This window comes from Bidens hawaiensis, unplaced genomic scaffold (assembly GCF_021521415.1).
Source record: "Bidens hawaiensis isolate Kalapana, Puna unplaced genomic scaffold, B.hawaiensis_p1.1 tig00025413_1, whole genome shotgun sequence".
Classification (NCBI taxonomy): domain Eukaryota; kingdom Viridiplantae; phylum Streptophyta; class Magnoliopsida; order Asterales; family Asteraceae; genus Bidens; species Bidens hawaiensis.
Genome location: NW_027494064.1, coordinates 220,367 through 244,355, shown reverse-complemented (window position 1 = coordinate 244,355; position 23,989 = coordinate 220,367). Strand labels below are relative to the sequence as shown.

Here is a 23,989-nt window from a genome sequence, read left to right as displayed (position 1 = left end):
CTGGTGGTGACAACATTTGTTCCCACTAGTGATTTGTCTGTTCCCAATGTAAGTGTAAGGAAAAATTTTATTTCCATTAACTGTCTTAACACATTTTTCATTAGGTTTTTAATTTATTTTCTAAGCGAACTTAACTTTAGGCGAAGTTAAACCTTAAGCGAACTTAGCTTTAGGCGAAGTTATCAGTTAGGCGAACTTGGCCGTAGGCGAAGTTATCAGTTAGGCGAACTTGGCCTTAGGCGAAGTTACCAGTTAGGCGAACTTGGCCGTAGGCGAAGTTATCAATTAGGCGAACTTGGCCTTAGGCGAAGTTACCAGTTAGGCGAACTTGGCCGTAGGCGAAGTTATCAGTTTGCAGGCGAAGTTGCCCAGTTCACAGGCGAAGTTGCCCAGTTCGCATGCGGGTTTGGTTTTTATCACGAATTTTGGTGATTTTAATACCCTTGTTATGGTTCGACATCACATACTAACGTTCCCTAACCATTTCGTTCGTATATATATCCCGTATATACTATAAAGCTTGGATCTTTAAGCTTAAGGACATTCAAAAGGCTAAACGTTCAATAAAACGTAAACTTTAAAGGTCAAGAACATACCTTTAGCGCTCGTTCGATCTTGGTTAGCTTGTTTATGCACTCTAGATCTCGTGTAATAAGATTTAATACCAACTAACGTTTACTCTCTCTCGGGTCTTGCTCGTTTATGGTGTGTGTGTGTGTTTGGAGTGTGTAGAGATTATGATGGAAATGAAATGAGGGTTTAGGGTTTTAGGTTGGTTTAGGGGATATTTATATCCCTTAAAGCCCATGGACCTAAGGCTCATTCTCATTTAACCCATCTCAATTAATCTAAATTCATGGTTTAAGCATTAGGTTTGATAATAACTTATTAAGGAGAATGCATACAACCTCGTGTTTAATTTATTAGATTTGATAAGAACTTCTTTTAACATAATGTATTCAAACCACGATGAAGATTCAATATATGTTTAACACAATTGGTTAGCACTATTTGGTTGATCCTCGGGTTTTATGTAATATTCCAAACTCAATAATCGGTCCAACGCCCTCTTCTCCACCACCTTTGTTTATTCACCCTTGACCTTGCTTTTCGGCGCCTTGTTGTTATCTAACTGGTTTTTTATCCGCGCCTCACCCTTGACCTTGATGACTTATTGACATTATGAGTTCATCAATTTGTTGTTGTTGACTTATTGGCTTGTGGATAAGGACGAGGGTGTTTCGTGTTTTTATACTCTTTTAATAATATAAGAGTACAAATTTCATTTTAAACCTAACATACATTTTGTATCATTAGCTAGGGATAAAATAGTAAACGTGCTACTATGTTTTAATAAATAATAAATTAATAATAATTAAACTTACAACCTTTAAAAATTAGACACCAACTCCTACTAGATCCCCTACACATAATTCCATGTCCCACCCCTGTTTTAAGGAATTAATAATTAACTAAACCCAACATTACAAAAGAGTGATTAAACAATTAATTAAACACTAATAGATTTCTTAATCAGTCAACTAATCCTACATCCTTTTCATCAACCCCACCTTTCTTGTAATCTACCTCCACGTCATCACCATCGCTGGTCGCCACATCACCAACTCCTTTCGGGCTATCAAAAGCCGTCTTAGTCGCTCTTTTCTTCTCCGCTTTACTCCTCAACGCCTCTAACAACACCTTGACCTCCATGTTGTTATCTCGCCGATTTTTAATCAAAACCTCACTAATATCGGCCGGAGTCATCTCCGCCTGGTCAACCACCGCTTCCAGATCCTCCAAAACTTTTTTCTTGATGTCCCCATCATCACATTCCAAGTAATTATTTAGCAGAATCTTAAGAGACGGGAACGAACAGTAGCTCATAAGCACGTGCATATCCATCCGCCCGCTTCGTAACAAAGCGGGGTCAAGTTTCTCAATATGATTCGTTGTGAAAACGAATATCCGCTCCGACCCACAACATGACCATAACCCGTCAGTAAAGTTTAATAAACCTGATAAAGTAATAGAGTTTTTGTTCTCCTTGTTTTCCGGATCATTGGGACCCAGACCATCAGGTCCGGACCTCATATCCGGAACACTTTTTACATAATCTTTTTTCTTACGATTTGTGAGATTAATCGAACAGTCAATATCTTCAATCACGATTATAGATTTCGAACTCGTCTCCATAAGCAACCTTCGAAGGTCGGAATTTGTTTTGACCTCGGTCAACTCAAGGTCGTAATTGTCGTACTTCAGGTAATTCGCCATGGCCGCAATCGTACTTGATTTCCCGGTCCCAGGCGGACCGTACAACAGATACCCTCTCTTCCACGCACGCCCCGTGCGCTTATAAAACGCCTCACCATCCGCAAAATCGCGGAGATCCGACATTATCACCGCTTTCTTAACCGGGTCCATCGCTAACGTCTCAAACGTGCTCGGATGCTTAAACGACACCGAATCCCATCTCGACTCGTTACCCGAATTCGTGTACAACAACCGGTCCCGATTCTTCCTCTTGATTTCACTCGCCTTTTTGGTGATGAAATCGAGGTAATCATTAAGGATATATTTATCCTTTTTATTAACCCGAAGCGTGTACCCACGCTTCTCCTCGGGCATTGGGCGCCACGAGATAGTCTGTGACTTTCTCGGCGTCATGATGTGTTCCCACACGAAGTCAACGCCGTGGAACACATCTGACAGCCAATCATTGCTCGTTATCGCGAACGTGATAACGGACGAATTAAGACCCCGAGTGACTGATAACCGGTTCGCAGTGGCTGCGGCTGCCGACTCGGATAGGTAGAGCTGGACCGCGTTGTATAGTTCGTTCGTGTTAACACCGTCGATCTCGGTGATGTCGAAATAATAATAAGAGTTGAAGGAGTTAAACAAACGTTGGAAGAGTTTAAGCGACAATATACGGAGCTCTAATGGGATGATGGTGCTAATTAAGGTTTGTAAGAAGACCAAAGCAGCCATTAAAGATGCAATGTTTGTCCATAGTTCTTTCATTATGGGGTTGGCTTGTAGAGTTAATATGATCAAAACATGAGTTTGGTATTTAGCTATTTATAATTACTTGTTTCAATAAGTTTTAACGTTTGATTCACTAAAGTCTAAAAAAGACAAGTGTACTAGTGTTCTAGATTTGTGTAACCCGCAAGTTTCAGTCACTAAAAGACAGCCGTGTAAATTGCAAAGTATATTATTCTTTGTTGGATTTTGAAAATTTTAAAAGTGGATCCGCAAGCATAAATGGTAATTTTCAAACGTATAGCTTATACAAAAATCTACTATATAATAGAATATCACTTGATGCCATTTGTCACTTTTATAATGCTCTTTTATCTTTTTTTAATCTATTTTCATAATATGGGTTTTATTTCAGATCCTGTATCTTTTCTGATCCTCTAGATTATTGTCAGGCAGGCCTATATATTGTTATAACCCATTTTGTTTACAGTCACCAAGTCGTAAAACCATGGTGATTCCAAACACCAAGTTCGCCTCTTTTGTCCAAACCTCCCAATCTACTATAGAATTATATTGTTATAACCCCTTTTGATTACAGCCGCCAAGTCATAAAACCTCGGTGATTCCAAACCCTAAGTTCGTCTCTTTTGTCCAAACCTATCTCAATTTCAAATGCAAATCTCGTGAGTTGCTCACAATTGATTGTTTTGGTTGTCGATTGACATCAATTACATATATTTTGGAATTGATTAACATTTTTTCTTCTCTATGCAAAACTATATGTTATGCACATTCGTTAAGATTCACACCTTAAATATAAACAAAATTTAAATGTTTTAAATTTGTAACATTTATAAATATAACAAAAATTCTCTTAATTTTATATATTTTAAACAATAAACCATTATTGATTTTAGTTAAAAATTGCGTTTTAATTTTAAAGACGACAGTTTCACCTTACAGTATGTTTCGCGATGGCCATAAATAAAAACCATGGTCAATCATACGTGGCCTTACCAAGAGTTATAGACATGAACTAAATATTTTGATTCTCGATAAATAATGTATATTGACCAATACAACCACAAGTATAGTATACAAGGCAATTTTTTACTTATATGTTGCATATTTGTGTGTTGTAAATTTTGTAATTTTAATGTAAAGTGTAATTGTATTAGCAATATATGAAAATTGTCTTGTTGACTTTATTTCGCTTAATGATTAAGTTTAAAATTTTCATCAATTACCCGTGTAATACACGGGTCTCAAACTATGTATTTTAAAATTGGTATAGTGTCATTGTGACGTGATGTTATTTCGCTCTGTATCAGGTTATGACAATGATATTAAAACGAAAAAAAATAAAGTCATCAATGCTCGAATATAATAAATTAACATATTAAAAAAAAACAAAATAAAACCATAAATACCTCTTTTGTTAATGCCCAAATACAGCAAATAACATATTTAAAACAAAATTTTGCCAAATTAAAATATCTATTAAAAATAGAATTTTGAATTTCATGGAGTTGTAATTGGACCGCATAGATGCACTCTTGCTCTACGTGGCACGCACTACTTCTAGTGGCGCCTTAACCTTCCGTCATGAATCATTTATCCTTCAATAGATAATGTTATCTCCTACCTCCTTTTCTTCTCAAGAACTCTAATCAATGTTATTCATGACGATTCCCTTTCTCTAAGGTAAAAGTTAGTAGCGTATTCCTTTTTGATTGTGAAGGTTCGGATCGGTGTTACTTGGATGGCTTTAATATATATTATATATACCCATTTCTTTTACATGCCCCATACACTGGAATTTTTTTTTCTATATTTTTAGAGACGGTCCTGTTATATATACGTAAAAACGTATCATTTTAATAAATAAAAAAAGGGTCTTCCCTTCAATTGGGCCAATCCGAGATATGCCGGGCTAGAAAAAGCATCCAAAATAAAGGTTTGAGTATAAACGCAAGATGTTTGGTAGCATGTTAAAAATTTAAAACAACTAGTTTTATACCCGTCCGGTGGACGGGTTGTTTAACGCATAATGTCGTAACTATCTTTGCATTTTGAAAAAAAAAAAAGAAAAAAATATTATTTGTTTATCAACTTCAAATTTTTCTCCAATGATTTGATTACACTTGATGATTGCTTAATCTTCTCTTTTTTTCACCAAAGTACTATGTTTCTTCACAGTTGTAGTCTTCTCCAATGATTAAATTTCACTTGATTGGACATTTATAAATAGTCGAGTCCATCACCTATACATGAAACAAAATAATTTATCCATTATTGGGTTAAACTTGAACAAATTATAAAAATCATTTTTTGACAAAGTAAACAAAATTGAACTAATAATGAGACATCAAAACTTGTTAACGGGTTAAGTTTGACTAGATTATAAAGACCATTTTTAATGAATCAAAAAATGACCGTAATATCGGGTTAAATTTTACCCGATAAAAAAAACCTTCTTTTACCCGTTAATGCATACAATTAGGTGAATGATTAGTTGATTGCTAACCTGAACTGATTCGAGGGGGGTAAAGTTGAATTAATAGATTTCAGTGGAGCATAATTAAGAAGTGATAGCCACTAGTCTCAGCATACTCGTGTAATGGACATCCTGCAACTTCACTTTCACGTACATTATCAAACAATTGAATACCATAAGCACTTTTAATCAGAACACATTATATGATCTAAAAAAGTTTTGTTAATGGTGTCGAAATCCGTTGATTTAATCTGCTTCTAACACCATAATTATGAAATAAATATATAAGAACATAAATCTATTTGACTATTTTGATGAAAAACAACAAATTACTCTACACTATGATAGTTTATAGATCATTGTAAGTAGTTTAAGTCAAAATGTCAAATCATCATAACAAAGTCTAAGTTCAGAGGCATGTTTTCAAGCATCAGGTGCCAAAATCATTTAAATGAGTAAAACACATGTATAATGGAACCATGGCCATGCAAACAATCAACTGTAATTTATTTTTATGAAAGAAAAACCTCAGATAACCCGCCACAAACAAAAAACCATAATTAGCACATCAAAAGAAACACTTAAAGTAAAGCTAACACACAACGAACACTAATTTCAAAACCCTAGCTTAATCAACCATTTGATCTTAAATGGATTGGAAGGAGATTTTACCTGAATCCCTGAATTTGGTTGTTCTGTCCATTCAGGAGAAATCTGCAAAATAAAAAATAAAAATCATAAGAGAGGTTAAGAACACAAAGATTTGGTCAAACTGATTAATATATATTGATGAAAATAAGTGTGTGTTATTAACCTGATCTTCGGGTCCATCCATACATTCAACTCTTCAACTACAAAACCCATATTCACACATCAACATCCTGTATATCAACAATTAAATTACATCAAACATAAACCCATTATTAGATTTCATGAAAGATCACCAAGTAAAAAAAGAACTCACTGGCATCACTAACTAACATGTGCGCTAACCTCTCAGCCATGTTTGTATGAGATTTTGTAATTTACAGAGAAAATCATTGGTTCAAACTGGCCCTCTGCGTTCATGAAACAGGTTGTATAAATGTACAATAATTATTTAAGTGGGCCCTTTGACACATTACTTTCATTAGTTCACAACTGTTTGGAACCCGGGTATCAAAACGTGAACAAGAAAATGTGTACATTCCAAAATGTCTTTGATAATCCGTTTGTTAGTTTTCTACTATTCAAAGTAGAAATGTCTTTGAGCATCCGTTTGAATCGTGTAGTCATTTTTAGATTGAAGTATTCTAATGTGCATTCCAAAATTTCATTCGGATATAATTCAAAAGAAAATTCAAGAACCACGTACGCTTCGGATGTGAAACATGTACTTTAAAAAAACAAACAAATATCCGTGTTTTATAGATTGTGAGTTATCATAATGTTTCTTGAAACAACATATAAGACTTGATAAACTGGTGTGCTTATTAATATTGTGACAAAAAAATCCATGTGAGTCGAGACCCATGAAAACTATTTTTAGTGATAAACACATGTGACATATGACATGTAAGCTTACAAGTTAGCCTTTTTTATTTTTTCATTATTCATTGTTAATTCTTTAGTATTAGTATTATTCGTAGGAATATTTTATTAAAATTAAGATCCGATTGTTCATCATTATCATGAGGGCAATTCTTGCTAGGATATTACATAATGCTTGACTTTACGACCTTTCGTACATGCTATTATAGTACTGTGAACAATGTTGATGCCTAACTGAAAATAATAATTATAGTAGCATATGTGCATTTTTAGTAATAAGCTTATATGTCAATTTAATTTTGTTCTATTGAATTTGAGATCGAAGAGTTAAATTTTTAACTTTAGTTTTTTACTGTTTTACTGTTTCTAACATGAGTTAATTTTTTTTTACAGTTTTTTCTGTACATATAACTTCTTTTGAACTTAAAATTGTTAAATTTAGTTTCATTAAATCATTTTAAATATCCAAGATTCATTTGAGATCGAAGAGAAACCCGAATTAATTTCTAATAATGATTATCATAGTTAGAAAGAATACGGGTGAAAATAGTTAATCGATGTGTCCTTGTGGCGAAGCACGATGGGTATAGTCGTATAGATAATGCATTGATGTTAAGACTTTCAAATTATAATTTTATAAACTTATGAAGGAGTGTTTTGATGAATAACTTCACCGGTTATGTACCTTATGAAACGTGACGTTCTTTTAAGGGTGTGGAGAGGGACGTCGAGGAGGGTCGGGAGGTATTTGGTGTTTATATATATTTTTTCGAAGTTTTTAAAATGTCATTTTAAAAATAAAAATAAAAACAATCAAATATTTACAACATGACATAAGCTAGGAACACTAGTGCTACACTTAACAAATAACAAACAACACTAATTAAATTCATGATTGTTAAAACATATTATTATATTAACGATTATAGAAAATAGAATTCACAGTCCACACGCATGTATACTTAAATAATTGAATTATATGAACTGAAGAAACTAAAATTATAAAAACTTCCATATATTGCAGTGCCAATTTCTGTAATTATCGTAACAAGTACCTTAATTAACCAAACTTATAAATTACTACTGTTAGCTAGTGCAAGAAATAAAAAACTTAAATCCCACTATTTTAAGTGATTAATCATCTATAATAAGATTGCAACTTATAACTTTAATTGATTAATTAATTACCAGCCCCGTTATTCTTCACCACCACCTTACTCTTCAACTCCTCTAACAGCTCCCTGACCGCCTTGCCCTTATCTCGCTTGTTTTTAACCAACACCTCACTAATATCTGCAGGAGTCATCTCCGCCTCGTCGATCAGCGCCGCAAGATCCTCCAAAACGGCACTCTCGATATCCCCGCCATCACAGTCCATGTAATTTTTAAGCAGAATCTTAAGCGCCGGGAACGAACAATAGCTCATGAACACATGCATATCCATCCACCCACTCCGTAACAATGCGGGGTCAAGTTTCTCAATATGATTCGTTGTGAAAATGAATATCCTTTCAGACCCACAACACGACCATAACCCGTCCGTAAAGTTCAACAACCCGGATAATGTGATTGAGTTTTTGTTTCTATTTCCCTTGTTCTCAGTATCGGAAACAACACCGGTTATGGGGCTTATGGCTTCGGTGGTTCTCCGATCACCGAGATTAACAGAACAATCAATATCCTCAATCACGATTATAGATTTTGAACTGGTCCGCATTAGCAACTCTCTTAGCTCAGAATTCGTGCTTACCTAGGATAACTCGAGGTCGTAGACGTCATACTTGAGGTAATTCGCCATGGCCGCAATCATGCTAGACTTCCCGGTACCTGCGAACGATATATGAATTCTTACCATACAAGAAACAAGCAATCCTGTATATATATACAAGCATACGCGATGCATATGTTATGCGGCGTATAGCATACACGCCACATAACATATACGGTGTATATATTGGAATCAAGCATATACGTAAACAGTACCAGGCGGACCGTATAACAAATACCCTCTCTTCCATGCACGCCCGTGCGCTTATAAAACTCCTCACCAATAGTAAACTCACAGAGATCAGACATTATCTCCGCCTTCTTCACTGGGTCCATCGCCAGCGTTTCGAACGTACTCGGATGCATTAACCAAATCCCATCTCGATGATTCGCATGAATTTGTGAATAGAAACCTGTCCCGGTTGTTCCTCTTGATTTCACTCGCTTTCACAGAAATGAAATCAAGGTAAGCTTGAATGAATACAATGGATTCATTACATCTTTTGTTAACCCGGAGCGTAAACACACGCTTCTCCACCCGCATTCGATGCCACGACTCCATCGTCATGACGCGATGTTTCCAAACGACGTTAACGCCGTTGAAGACATCCATAATGCGGAAATTGTTAGTCAGGGTGAAGTTGATAAGGGATGAATTGAGACTGCGAGTAAGTGAAAGGCAGTTGGAAGTTGTGGCGGCTGGGGAGTTGGATAGGTAAAGTTGTACGGAGTTGTAGAGTTGCTTGGTGTTGACTCCGTCGGAATCGGTGATTTCGTAATAAGAGTATGGGGAGAAGCGGTTGCAGAGATGTTCAAAGAGTTTGAGTATGGCAGCATTGAGTTCGGGTGGGATGGAGTAAAGTATGGTTCGGTAGCAACCCCAAATGCCGAAAGCGGATACCGCGGCTGCCCAGATGAGCTCCATCATATTCATGGTGGGAGCTAGGGTTGGCTTGGTTTGGTTTGTAGAGATGATGAAATTAAAGAGAGTGTGGTATTGATGAAAAGAGAGTGTGGTCTTTATGTTGCGAACCCGCTGAGTCCGTGGTCGTGTAGTAATGCAAGGGAGTCATGTATGCAACCACGCACGTGGGAATTGGTTTTAATAGTTTGTTTGTTTACATGTTTACATGTTTTTCTATTTTAGTAGGTAGTAAAGTAGTGGTAAAGTTTCTTTGTACCATTTATAAGGGATTTTCATTGTTTTGATTAAGCATTAAGAAAATTGTCTTAATACTTCTTTCTTAATTTCTATCTCACTTCCTTCCTTTTGCTTAAACCGATCAAACCACATCAGTGGTAACAGAGCCAGGTTGTGATCTACATGGATACCCGAAAGAAAACTACCGAGCAATTCCAGCAAGAAACCCTCGCCAAGTTTCACGCCATGTTCGAGAAACTTTTTGGAGAGATCCAGACCCTGCAGGCGACGGTGGATACGAAACAAGACAAAAGCACCGCTGGCCCGTTTGGCTTCAGTGGCGGTGGAACCGCCATTGTTCCCGGCAACGACAACAAACCCTACCTTAAGCTTCACTTCCCTAGATTCAGCGGTGACGACCCTACGGCTTGGCTCTACCAGGCTGAACAGTTTTTTGATTTTCCAAAGGTTCCTGATGCGGATCAAGCCCACCTTACGTCACTACACTTGGACGGGGTGGCCCTGCAGTGGCACAAATGGTACACTAAATCTCATGGACCGCTTTCTTGGATGGAGTTTACTACGGCTCTACTCCATCGTTTCGGTCCAACAGATTTCGAAGACCCGTCGGAAGCCCTCTCACGACTTAAACAAACCACCACGGTCTCCGCTTATCAAAAAGCATTCGAGCGATCTCCCACCGCGTGGATGATCTGCCTAATGCTTTTTTACTGGGTTGTTTTATTGGCGGTTTGAAAGATGAAATTCGATTGGAAGTCAAGATCAATAAACCTCGTACCTTGTCAGAAGCCATTGGTATTGCACGATTGGTGGAAGATAAAATTAAATTGCAGCGGAGTGACTATTCATACCCTAGGTTTCTTGCATCTACTCCCTATCCCAAGCCCACCTCTTCAGCTGGCTTGTTGGGCCCGGGCCCAGCCACTAAATTAAACCTTCCAACCCCTACTCCTATTCGCAGGATTTCCAATCAAGAGGCTAGAGAACGTCAAGAAAAGGGTATTTGCTACTACTGTGACGAACGCTACACCCCTGGTCACAAGTGTAGTAAACCCCAACTTCTTATGATTGAAGATGCTTCCGTTGAGGTGGACGAACCAGATGAAGCTCTAACCAATGAACCACCGGCTGAAATCTCTTTTCACGCCATTACCGGCGCCCCTACTCCACAAACTTTACGTTTACCCGGGCAAATCAAGAACAAGGATGTGGTTGTTTTGGTCGACGGAGGTAGTACGCATAACTTCATCGATCAAACATTAGTGGACCGTTTCGGGTTAACGGTGGAAAAAGATACTCCGTTCAAAGTGGTGATTGCTAATTGTGAGCATGTTTCTTGTGTGGGTCGTGTGCGTGGGCTGAACCTCACCATCCAAGGTTATCTCATCTCCACCGATTTTTTTGTCTTACCGGTAGCAGCTTGTCTGGTGGTCTTAAAGGTCCAATGGTTGAAGACCCTCGGTCAGTCGAGATTGATTATGAGAAACTCACACTTGGGTTTCACCTAGCGGGATCTTCACACAAACTCCAGGGCCTGCGAAGTTCTGAATTGGTAGCCCTAAAGACACATGAAGCCATGGCGATACTTGGGCCGGCCCCCCTTTTACAAATCAGTTTGTTATCCTCTGAACCAACACCCGAGCCCACTTCTTGCCTTGTCATTCGTCAGGTCCTTGGATGATACGCAACGGTTTTTCAAGAACCTAACTCTTTACCACCACGTCGATCCCAAGACCACTCCATTCCCCTGGTGCCAGGATCCCATCCGATCAGTATCCGCCCTTACCGTCAACCCTATCTTCAGAAGTCCGAAATAGAGCGACAGATACGTGAGCTGCTTCAACAGGGGTTGATCCGTCCGAGTCATAGTCCGTTTTCTTCTCTGGTGTTGCTTGTCAAAAAGGCAGACGGTTAGTGAAGGTTTTGTATTGATTAACGATCCTTGAATGATATCACAGTGAAAGATAAATATCCTATACCAGTCATTGATGAACTCCTGGAGAATTACATGGTTCTTGTATTTACTCTAAGCTTGACCTACGTTCCGGTTATCACCAAATACGGGTTCACGACGAAGACATCCATAAAACGAATTTTCGGACTCATGATGGTCATTACGAGGTCGTAGTTATGCCGTTTGGTCTCACAAACGCCCCAGCTATGTTTCAATGCTTGAGGAATGACTTATTCCGGCCATATTTTCGTAAGTTTATCTTAGTGTTTTTTGACGATATTTTGGTTTATTCTAAATCACTGGCGGACCATGTGAAACATTTGAGTCTTGTTTTGGAAATTTTTGCAACTAATCAACTTTATGCAAAGCAATCCAAGTGCTGTTTCGGAGTTTCACAGGTTCATTATTTAGGGCATCTTATTTCGGTGGAAGGTGTGGCAGTGGAACCGTCCAAAGTTCAATCGGTTCTTTCATGGCCCACCCCTAGGAATGCCAAGGGAGTTCGGGGATTTTAGGCTTGACCGGGTACTACCGCAAATTTATTAAGGGTTTTCGGAGTATAGCGGCACCATTACATCGACTTGTGGGTAAAGGTCCATTTGTTTGGAACGATGTGGCCGAATCCGCGTTTCAATCTTTAAAGCTTGCTCTCACTACTACCCCCACATTGGGTCTTCCAGATTGGTCACAGCCCTTCACCATAGAGTGTGATGCAAGCGGGGTGGGGATTGGAGCAGTACTAACACAACATGGTAAACCACTTGCCTATTTTAGTGCACCGCTAAAGGGCTCGATGCTTTCATGGTCAACTTATGAAAAAGAAATGATAGCGGTTGTTAAAGCGGTGTGTATATGGCGACACTATTTGCTTGGTCAGCCTTTTGTGGTTAAGACGGACCACATGAGCTTAAAGTACCTTCTTGAGCAACATCTTACCACTCCGGCCCAAGCCCGATGGCTTTCCAAACTCTTGGGATTTGATTTTACCATTGAGTACAATAAGTGGGTTTCTAATAAGGGTGCCGACGCTCTTTCGCGACTTCCCGAGTTTTACTTTATAGCCGTTTCGCACCTGTGTGCAACTATTTGGCAAGACATTCAGCAGGAGGTACAAACTGATCTTTACTACAAAAATTTACAATCCGATTCGGGGCACCGGGGTCAACTGGAATTGGTTTTAAGAGATGGAGTTTGGTTTCGTAAAGGGGCAATTCTTTTAAGCCCGACATCACCTTTATTGGACACTGTTTGGAACCTTTGTCATGCGTCACCGGAAGCGGGCCACTTTGGTTTTCTCAAAACACTAACAAAGGTCAAGCAAACGTTCCGGTGGGTTGGACTAAAAGAACGGGTGAAGTCTTTTATCAAGGGGTGTCAAGTTTGTCAGCGCTTTAAATCGGATAGCATGTTTCCATCAGGTTTGTTGCAGCCACTTCCGATTCCGGAGCGGGTGTGAGAGGATATAAGCATGGATTTCGTTGAAGGTCTTCCTAACTCAAAAGGTTTTACTGTGGTTATGGTGGTAGTAGACAGGCTTTTAAAATATGCTCACTTTATTCCTATGAAACACCCATTTACTACTGCGGCAGTTGTAAAAGAGTTGTCAATCACGTGGTTAAGTTACACGGCAGTCCTGCCACGGTGGTCAGTGATCGTGACAAGGTATTCATTAGTTCTTTTTGGCAATCATTGTTCAAGCTCCAAGGCACTAATCTTTGCATGAGTTCGAGCTACCATCCTTAAACGGATGGGCAAACGGAGGTAGTTAATCGAATGATGGAACAATATTTATGGTGTTTTGCAGGGGATCAGCCAAAGAAATGGGTTGACTGGCTTCCGTGGGCTGAGTATAGTTATAATACGTCAGTCCATACGTTTACAAAAATGTCCCCGTTTCAAGTTGTTTATGGCCGATCACGTCCTAAACTCATTCTGTATGTTCCGGGTACCACAAACGTTCAAGAGGTGGATGAATATTTAGGTGATCGTGATGCACTTCTTCGTCATCTACGAGTAAACTTGCTGACCGCTCAAAACCGAATGAAGACTCAAGCCGATCAGTAACGTCGAGAGGTCGAGTTTAGCGAATGAGACTTGGTTTTTGTGAAGCTTCAGCCATATCGGCAAATCTCAGTTGCTAACAGGTCGTCTAACAAGCTTGCTCTAAAGTACCTTGGGCCGTATAGAATTTTGAAGAGGATCGGGCCAGTAGCTTATCAACTTCAACTACCCCTAGGTTCCCTGATTCATGATGTCTTTCATGTTAGTCTTTTGCGAAGATGTGAAGGGGATGCTGGAGCGCCAAACCCGGTAGTTCTAGACGACACCGTTTTTACCCCTCCTGTGCCTCAGCCGGAGTATGTTCTGGATGAAAGGGTCATCACTAAAGGGAAATATAGGCCGAGAACCGAGATACTAGTGAAATGGATCGGTAAGAGCCGCTACAATGCTACGTGGGAAACAAAGTGGAGGTTCGCCAAGGCTTATCCCGATTTCAACCTTGCGGACGAGTTGAATTCAAGAAGGGTGGATTGTTACGAACCCGCCGAGTCCGTGGACGTGTAGTAATGCAAGGGAGTCATGCATGCAACCATGCAACTTGCTGCACGTGGGAATTTGGTTTTAATAGTTTGGTTGTTTACTTCTTCAAGTTATTTATTTACTTTTTCAAAGTCAGTAGGTTGTGTGAGGAATAAAGGGAATCATGGGCCATGTCTGGTTTCCCATGTTTACATGTTTTTCCATTTTAGTAGGTAGTAAAGTAGTGGTGAAGTTTCTTTGTACCCTTTATAAGGGATTTTCATTGTTTTGATTAAGCATTCAGAAAATTGTCTCAATACTTCTTCCTTAATTTCTATCTCACTTCCTTCCTTTTGCTTAAACCGATCAAACCACATCAATTTATATATAAACAATCAAGTAGGGTTCAAGGAAGTTTCACTCACTAAAGGACAACATTTTGAACTTTTAAGAATTTTATATTGGGTGTGGCTTGGACTCGAGTCGGGTGGGATGAGGTCAGTGATGTGTTGTAAAACACACGTATTTTCCGCACTTTTTATCTACGTATATTTTATGTGTTTTTACTCGTTTTATATAGGTTTTACGTAAGTTTAATAACCTTGTAGGTTTTGGGTGAAAGAAAGGAAGAAACCGGGACTTTTCGAGCATTTTACGAGCCCTTTTACGCATACAAGTTCAAGACAAAGCTCAAGGCCCGACCCGTATGCATCATGGAGGCCCAAGACCATATTATATTATATTATATAAAAAAAATAAAAACCCTAGCGGCTGAGAGGAAGGCCAATCACAGCAGGAACAGCAAGGGAGAGAGGAGAAAAAGTTTTTTCGGCTAGGGTTTTGATCGTGTGACGACTAGGGAAGGAAGAAGACACAAGAACCAAGTCTCGGGGACGTTTCTCATCAGTTGTAGCAGCCAAGAACAGCCCGGAATTCATCCATATCCTTTCTTTTCATAACATTGTTCATCATCTTTTTGTACTTGTTCAATTGATTACTAGTTTTGCGATTGATTGAAAGATTGAAGTGTTTATGAGTATGATTGATTGTTGAATGATTTTTGAGATGATTGGTATGAGTTTTATGGTATTTTTATTGAATGATAGTTGCTGTCCAAAAAGTATGAGAGGCTAATCTTGTTAGTTCTACCTAGGAATGATGATTATTGTTAGTGTTTGATAGGTTTTATGGATTGTTTGATTGATAGACTTGAATTGCTATTGTAAAGTTTGATTTAGACATGAAATAGGTTGTGTTTAAGGGCTGAAAATTCTAGTGATTCATTGCATAAACCCCGTGTGTTGATTGATTAGTTTTGTGTTAATTGATCGGTGCATTGTTTGATTCTATACTTTGTGTTTAGGGTTTGTTTGCGGTAGGAACAACCGTAGGGTTTTGTTGCATGATTTATTGGATTAAGTACAGAGGTTAAACACCTTCCTTGAGACCGAGAGGTGATAGGAAGTTAGGGTTGTCTCATTGCCTTTGCATGCTAGAATAAGGATTGCGCGAGAGCGAGTTCGTTTCTTGTCAGGTTTAGGTGTTTTGAGCGACTAGTTGATCTATTTTGGTTTAAGTTGAATTGTTCCTCTATCCTTGGTTGTGTAGTATTCATTGCCATTAGGGTCGAGTGTTGGTAAGACCGAGAGGTGATCCTTCATTAGAACACGTTAGCAATTGTTTCCCGGTTTGGTCGTTTTAGGCGATTTTGAGTAGTTTAGGCTTGTTGAGTGAGACCGAGAGGTAATCCAGTGAGCCCGAGCGATCCTTAGTCGTGTCATCTTTAGGAACCGGTGTCTATATATCATTCAATCCGTTAGCTTGTTAGGCCTACAATTTGATTCAGACCTAGGTAGACGTTTTTCTCCATCCTAAGTTAACACAGTTAGTTCCCCGTTAAGTTTTCTATTTTTGGTAAGTTTTGTTAGTCAATCTAGTTAGTTCAGTTAAGTATTTAAAAATCAAAAATCAATATAATTATTATTCTAAGGTAGGTTTTGTCTAGGGTTAGTGATCTTTAGCGTTCTGACGTGTCCACGTGTTCGATACTCGGACTTCCTAAGTCTATACTACTTGCGATCGATACACTTGCCGGTTGTGTGTGGTTTTAGGATTTTTGTTTTAATATTAAAGCTTAGTTGTGAGGTTCATATTTATAGGGTTATTAGACACACATCAGTCAACTAGCCATTTAGGCTTGTGATTTACGACTTTATGTATGAGGTTTGTTTGATTAGACTTACGGTCACCTGATGATGGTCTATGGACAACAATTTATGATGAGAACGATGTATTGGTTAGTAATTGCGGATCGAGCGTTAGGTTAACATATTGTAATATCCAAACTTTAGGATAACCATCACCCTAAAGAGTTTCGAGTACCAATGGAAAACTTAATACGTGTAATAACTAAAAGAAAATGAAATAAGACTATAAGAGTAAAAAAGTGTTAATGATCTCATTTATAAACCTACTTAATTAGGTATCAAGATGGAAACAAAGTATATTTGATAATAAAAAACCTAAAACAATATAATTTTTTTTAATAGTTTTAAAAGTTTTATAGAAAGGGAAAGCTATGACAAAAGGTTTGAGCAAGCATTTTTATTTACTTTCTATTACTAGAACCTATGATATTTTGGTGTGTATAGAGTTTTTAATGCAATGTTTTAGGACTAAAAATCAACTAGAAACATTATATAAGGCTAAAGGTGTAGATACCATTTTACTTCTCATTTTATTGTGTCACCTCAACGTTACATCATACCTCACTCTACCCCACTATTTTCCATAATACCATGGAAATGGTTACCATTTCACCACTTCCCTCTCTTTTTTAAATATTAATACAGTATAAAATCGATAAATTAATACTCGATTATTTAATAAACTCTCTAAGATAATATTTTTTGCCGGTCCTGACTCGGGGATAGGGCGCTAAATTAATAATTCGCTAAAATTATAAGATAATACATTTTTGATAATTTCTTTAGACCCCATATAAAATATAAATTAATAATTCCTTATATATAGCATATTACATGAATTATTTATGAAGGTTTCTTGAAAAATGATTCAATTGTCTTTTATTTTTTGTTGAAATCAATTTCCCCTTGAATCTCGTCTCTAATTTTCCTTAGCATGGTAAGAACTTCCCCTTGTATTTATATAGAAAATATTTTTAATGTCCATAAAGTGATACATTGAACACAAGAAGCATAATAAGATAGGAGATTGAAGGTTTCTTTCAAATTGGGCCGTTCATTTGATATACATGCATTGTATACAATAATTAAGTGGAAGCTTGAAAGGTGTTTGTAAACTAAGTATTCTACTATAAATTAATAAAATATTAATTAATATATAAATTAATAATTTATCGATTAATTAATAAATTTTGGTGGTCTCAAGTGTATTATTTTATAAAGTTTCTACTGTATAAGTTAAGCTAATTTAATATAACTTAAATAAAAGTATTAAATTTCGTGTACAAACGTAAAATAAAAAGAAAATAATTTTTGAGTAGTCATTGTTGTCGGGTAGTAAAAAACGTAAATATTTCGCTAAGCAAGTCGGTTCAAACAGGTGTCAAAGTCGTTTATCAAACAAAAAAATATTTTTTGTTTCAAAAAAATGTGTTTTTTCTAAAATTTATATCGGGATGTTCATAAAAAAAAAACAATACAAACATATGTATTTAATTTTTTTTAACAAAAACATTCTATTAACTAAAAACTATTTAACTACTTAAATAAATATGAAAAGTTTTTTTAAGATTATAATTAAAATATTAAATTAACACACATTATTTTAAAGAAAAAAAAGGTACACAATCTTCTCCTCCAAGACTCCACCCTCATCTGCAACTTCCCATACTCTTCCAACACCATCCTCAGTTTGCATCATCTTCAATAAGTGGACTAAAAAATTCAACACCCCAAACACCCCCATTTAAAAGAGGGGAAGATACTGAAGTTGGGCGGTATTCCACAACAAGTTTACCGATTTGAAAAGTTGGGCGGCGCCAATAACACCGGGGCGCAATTCAGCGGTAAAACGGTAGCCACACCGGATAGTCTAATGATGAAAACCTGTAGGCCGTTGGTGAATGTCAGATTCGCAGGAGCGCCATAGGTTGTTTGGAAGAAGGGATATAACCTTTTTAAGAACCATACCCCCTTTTTTTAGTATAATCTAATGCATTTTTCTTTTGTGTTTTAAGGAAACATATCCTTTGGAAGAAAATGTTATCTTGCATTTATGACCTACACACATGCTCTGATATCTATATTTATATCTTAATTTACTTTTTAAATAACTTTATCTGATGTAAATTAAATTTTATGTATTATAACAAGATTAGCAAAAATATGATATGTAGGCCCGTCTATGGGTATCCAATAAAATTTTGGGCTCAAACGAGCATAAAAATTTTCTCAGAAATCGCGTTTTAATTATCTGGTACGCTTAAGGAGTAGTGGTTTCACAGTCGGTCAAACTGTTTTAAAAACTCCTTCAGACGAGGTGACTAAATATGAGAATGCGTGTCTTGACAACCAATATGTATTTATTCATTTTGCTTTTGACACTTTTGGTTTCCTCACACCTGAAGCTCAGGAGTTACGTACTTACCCGTATTAAGCAGGTCATACATAGTAATGTTATGACTCCAAGATCAGCAAATATAGTTTTAAAATAGGGGAAAGTGAATACGGTGCTATCAGCCGTGCAACCTTATACGTAAAACCTATCAAAACTTCGTAGTTTTGATAAAAAAACCCTAAAAGCTAAAAAGGATTAAAACACCATCAAAACTACGCTCTGCTCTCTCTACTCTCTTATGCTTCACTATAAACCCTAGGAAGTTCAATGATGATCGACAATTAACAAGGACGGACGGAGATTGAGGCTGAAGATTAATCATTAACAGATGTGAAGGCATTTCATGTACCCCTTGAATAATCGATCAGGTTCCTATTTCTCTCTATTTACTAAAGCAAAGTGGTTGATTATCAGTTTTCATGTTCAGTCCATGCTTAAAAAGTTTGCGTACCAGCTAATCCACGTTCTGATTCTTTCTTTTACTTGTTGATTATCAGTTTACATGTTCAAATATTTTTCTTTTATTGATACAGCAACACCGTAATGGATTTAGTAGCGATTCAATCAGAGAATGAAGCTTTTGAAACAAATCTTATTGAACATATTGATGCAAACAGGTATTTGGTCACAAATAACGGTTCCGGTGTTGAAATAGAGGAAACAGAAGCCGTGGACTTGGATTCTGGGGTTGAAAAAGAAGTAACAAATGAAGTAATTGGACAGGTTTTTGATACTCCTGATGACGCATATGAATTCTATAATGGTTATGCGTTTTTACATGGTTTTGGAATACGTAAATGTGAGACTTATAAAAATAAGACAACAAACGAGGTTTATTGAAGGAAATATGTATGCAACAAAGAGGGTTTTAAAGATTTGAAGCGTGATGGTTCTGCGGGAGAAGCTAAGAAACGTCGTAGGAATTTAAGGACCGGATGTGAAGCGTTTCTTCGAATTACAAAAGGTAAAGATGGGAAATGGTCCGTTGATACATTTAACAATGCAAACAACCATGAACTCACCGTTACTCCGACCAAGGTAATGAAACATAAGTCTCATGGGAAATTTCACCGCTCACTAGCATGCAAATCTCTGATGTTGGAACTTGGTCAATCCGGGTTGAGACCTTGTCAAATCAAGAAAGTCGTAAATACTATGACAAATCCAAGTGAAAATGATGTTACATCAAAACAATGTACCGATATCTTAGGTGAACAACGAAAACAGTACAAGGGCAAAGAATTTTAAGGCCTTATTAAATATTTCCAAGATAAATTACTAGAAGACCGCGACCTTTATTTTGTTGTGGACTTATTTGACGATGGGTCTCCTAGAAATATTTTTTGGGCAGATGGGAGATCAAGAGACTCGTATATAAAATTTGCAGACGTTGTTGTGTTTGATGTCACATATATGGCCAACAAGTTTATGATGCCATTTGCTCCATTTGTCGGGGTGAATCATCACCGCCAGTCCATGCTTTTTGCCGGTGCGCTGTTGGAGAATGAGAAACAAGAGACTTTTGAATGGTTGTTTCAAAATTTCTTAAAGTGCATGTTTGATAAGCATCCATTGGCAATAATTACTGATCAAGACAAAGCTATTGGAAATGCAATTAAAAGAGTTTTTCCAAAACCCGATATCGTTTCTGTTCATGGCATATAAAGAAGCATCAGATTGAACATCTTCGAGCACTTATAGTTCGTTATAGTGATATTGAATAGGCATACAAGCAGTGGATAAAGAGTAATACTGTTGAAGAATTTGAAAATCATTGGGAACTTTTATGTGGTAAATACCAATTTGAAAGTGGGAGTTGGATAACAGAGATGTATAAGCAGCGCAAGTATTGGGCTAAAGCCTTCTTGAAAGATTGTTTTTTTGCTGACATGACATCAAGTGGAAGAAGCGAGAGCATTCATTCTTTTTGTGATGGATTTGTGAATTCAAATACCATGTTAAATGAGTTTGTAATCCAGTATGATAAAGCTATTGCTTGCCGAAGGGGTTCCGAAAATGATGAAGACTTCAAGACCATGGAATCCGAGCCAAATCTTTCTTCTGTAAATATGATAGAGAAAAAAGCAAGTCAACGTTACACTAGAAAGCTCTTTGATATATTCAAGAAAGAATGGACCGAAGCTACCCTTAATTTAACCCATGAGACGATAAGCAAAACTTTAGAAGAAATCAAATATAAGGTTGGACAGCTTGATATTGATAAAATATACTGGAGAACTATTAACTTTCGAATCTCGGATAAGATAGATCTAACATGTTCATGTGCAAAGTTTGAAACAGATGGGATATTATGCAAGCATATATTATACGTGTTGAAGAAGAGGAATGTTGAAACCATTCCTGATCATTATATTTTACCTAGCTGGACACTTGATGTTAGGTGTAAGTCTGATAATCACACGATTGCGCTCGAAGACACAAATAGTGGAAATGAAGTCAGTGCGTTAACTTTATGGTGTGTTCAATCAAACTTTAGAAAAGCAATCGAGCATGCAAGAGATTCCCCATGTGAGATAAAGAAACTAAATTCCATCTTGGTTAACTTTTTAGAAGAACAAAGCTTTCGAAAAAATTCCAAACAGTTGGAATGCCCTATACAGAATTCTAATATGGGAAGTTCGCAAGTAAACTTGATGCCTCAAATTTCTATTCGTGATCCACAAATTAAAACAAATAATAAAGATCATCCCAAAAGTGCAACTAGGATCAAGTCTTCCCTCGAAGCACCAAAAAAGAAAACGTGTTCTTACTGCAAGCAACCAGGTCGTTACATCACCGGATGTCGGAAAAAAAATAAGGTAAATATGTATTTACTAATAAATAGTGGTTGTTAGTATGGTACTTACAGTAGTTTTTTTTTGCAGGACGATGAGTCGTTAGTAGAAAGAGAAGGATGATATGTGAATCGACTTGGGGACCGAATACTTTTGTAGATTTGCTATGGTGGCACCTCTTTGATTAGTGTATGAAATAAACTTGTTTATGCCATTTTTAGATCTTTGGGCAATGTACTTACGATTTTTATTCGTCTTTTTTTAATGATATTGGGCAAGGTGTACTTATGATTTTTATTTGTATTTTTTACCAATCAGTTGACCGACCCGTTTTGCTTAAACTGTAGTTTTGAAGGTAATTTGTAGCAATACTTTTTTTTTACCAATTAGTTGACCGACCCATTTTACTCAAGCAGTAGTTTTGAAGGTAATTTGCAGCAATACTTTTTTTTTACCAATTAGTTGACCGGCCCGTTTTGCTCAAACTGTAGTTTTGAAGGTAATTTGTAGCAATACTTTTGAAAGATGTTGCTAGATTCTATTGCTTATGAGTCAAAGTATGACTCACAATGTCAGCAGTTGCACTTTCTATAGCTTCCACATTTGGGAAACATTTACTGTTTCTATGCATAAAAAGAAGAACAGGGTGATAAGCATTTTGTAAAAAAAAAATTGCATATACACAAGTTTTTAACAGAAAGAATTTTGAGGTGCTCCAAAAAGTTGACATGAGTTTATATTTTGACTGTGTAGACTATAGGACTTTTTAAAATCAAATGTCCTACTCTTCTCCAAAAGTGACATGAATTTTGTGAGATTTTGCATAGTGTTAACAGTTACATTAAAGTATATAAGCAATCCAAAAAAAATGTCAGCCATACACTAATAAAACTAGTAACAATGTCCATAAAGATTTAGCATTTGTAGAGTTGGTTTGAATGTAAGTGCAGTTTAGGAGAGGCATTATACCAGGAGCAGAAATGGATATGGTTATAAGCAGTAGCAGCAGTCAAGTCGTTGGCAAGGGCATTTCTGGAAATGGTTTGAAAATTCTTAAATGGGTCAGATGAAGTACCAATGGATATTGAGATTTGGAACAGTGAGTTACGGGTGTTCGAGCATTTACAGGTTGCTATCGAGATATAATGCAAAAGGGTCGAGGCTTGATGTCAAGGACATTTTGGTCATTCGAAACATTAAGAGAAATTTAATTGGTGGAAGTTTTAGATGACTAAAAGTGTTGCAGGTTTGGATTATGTGTAAGCAACTATTGTGTCTGCTTGCGTTGGGACAAATAGGTGCATTGAATTTTATAGGCGCTAACAAAGCACATAACAAAACATAACTTTTTACATTTCTTGCGAATACAATCAAAACCGTTTACATGGACATAAAAGTAACAACAAAAATTAGAAAGCCTATCGAAACTATAATCAAATATCTCCTCATTCGTCTTGCATCATCTTCACTTGCTTTCAATTTATCTTTAAGGTTTTTTTTTATCAAAAAAATCTTGCCAATCTTGACATCTCTATGCATACATTCATATGAGCAGGCATAACATGATACAAACCATTATCAACCACAATCATAATATTCGTGAAGCTACCTCTTTAGCCACATTGAAGGATAATCACCTGCACCCAAATTAAAAATGAATAAATATATAAATAAACACCTAATGATGCTTATATTAAAATCTATTCAGGCAAAAAAACCAACCCCATCATGTGGCTTGAGCATGGTATTACTGTCAAAGTTTATTGCTTTAGCATATTCCGGTCCTCCCAAGGCGGAGACAGAAATACATCTGCATGAACATAATAAAACATTAAATAAGAATGTTCATCTTTGGGTAAATTCGGATTAGGCTGTTCGGGCGTCGGATCGGGTTGTTCGGGTCTCGAGTAGGTTAAAAATGACACCCCTAAATCGAATGGCGTTTCCACCAACTACAGTGAAACAATCAACAATAATGCCACTGGTTTCATTATGTTTATGAATGCCTATCAGGTAAGAATTGAATGCAAGGATACAAAAAAATGAATGCCACTTATTTCATCATTGTAATGTCTCCTAGAAAGTCCAACAAGGGAACACATCATTCTAAAATGAATGAATTGAATACTAGGATACATAAAATAAAAAATAAATACTTTGACTCCTTGTTTGTG

General features: G+C 37.0%; 3 pseudogenes; 1 reads left to right on the top strand and 2 right to left on the bottom strand.

Annotated features, from left to right (window-relative positions):
* Positions 1-1,533: 1,533 nt before the first annotated feature.
* Positions 1,534-3,027, bottom strand: LOC143571592 (AAA-ATPase At5g57480 pseudogene; annotated as a pseudogene).
* Positions 3,028-8,195: 5,168 nt separating this feature from the next.
* On the bottom strand, positions 8,196-9,716 carry LOC143571591 (AAA-ATPase At5g57480 pseudogene; annotated as a pseudogene).
* Positions 9,717-19,563: 9,847 nt separating this feature from the next.
* On the top strand, positions 19,564-22,885 carry LOC143571590 (protein FAR1-RELATED SEQUENCE 5-like; annotated as a pseudogene).
* Positions 22,886-23,989: the final 1,104 nt, after the last annotated feature.